This window comes from Nannospalax galili, unplaced genomic scaffold (genome assembly GCF_000622305.1).
Source record: "Nannospalax galili isolate Female #2095 unplaced genomic scaffold, S.galili_v1.0 scaffold52, whole genome shotgun sequence".
Lineage (NCBI taxonomy): Eukaryota > Metazoa > Chordata > Mammalia > Rodentia > Spalacidae > Nannospalax > Nannospalax galili.
Window position 1 is genome coordinate 7,483,356 of NW_008334003.1, and position 1,016 is coordinate 7,484,371.

A 1,016-nucleotide genomic window follows, 5' to 3' on the forward strand; every position below is an offset into this window, starting at 1 on the left:
AATTTATTTTTACTCTTAAGGTCGTTTGAGGATCTGTTCCTCAGGGGACACATGGTCTTGGGAGGAGCCCCTCGCTCCTTTCTTTTACCAGTTTGACCTATGTGAAGATAAGTCAAAGGTCCTGCTTGACCATGGTTGGCTTTGCTTGGAGGCATGGAGGAAATGACTCTTCTGTGTTGACCCTCCTCTTTGTAGACTGGACACTGGTTCAAGTCCATCTGGTGGGGTCTCCTCAGCTTCCTTGATCAAGAGGACAGGTGACCCACCACCATTACAGGACATTTTGAGAGATGCTCATAGTCCCCTAGAACTAGTCGACCTAGGAGGGCAAGGAGCAAAAACTGTCCTTTATGTCCCTCTTACCAAATTAGTGTAGGCCTCAAAATATGTCTGTTAAACATCCAAGAAGGTTAGTTCCACCAGTCTGGTACTTTTAATTACTGTGTGCCATGTAGATAAATCTTGGGCAAAGAGAAATTGTTCTCAGATAAACCTAACCTAGACATATATTTCCTGATCTGTTATGTATAATTTGTCAGTAGGTTGTAGGAGTAATATGGTTTCCTCTGGTTTTCAAAACTAGCTAGGCATTATTTATCTCTCACATTGTCTCACCCCTCCACCATAATTTTCTCACTTAAGGTGCTCCCATTTCCCCCCTTTCTCCTTTACTAATACCCTTCTCCTACGGTCCTACCTCTGTTGAGCTCCTTCTTTCCCCTTGTCCCCTAGGATCCTTGTATACCCTTCCTTCCCCCCCTCCCTTAAACTAACCCAATTTTTATCCATATCTCCCTTATTAAGACCTGTTTCCTACTGTTCTTCCCTTTCAGGTTCTTTCTTTTCCTTTACCTCCCTGTTTCCCTTCCATTATCCTGGTTCCTGTAGTTATGTCTGGATACATACTTATTTATCAGAGTCTGATCCTAGGATCCACATATGAGGGAGAACATATGTCGATTTTTTTTCTGAGATTGTGTTACTTCACTTAGTATAACAGTTTCTAGTTCCATCCA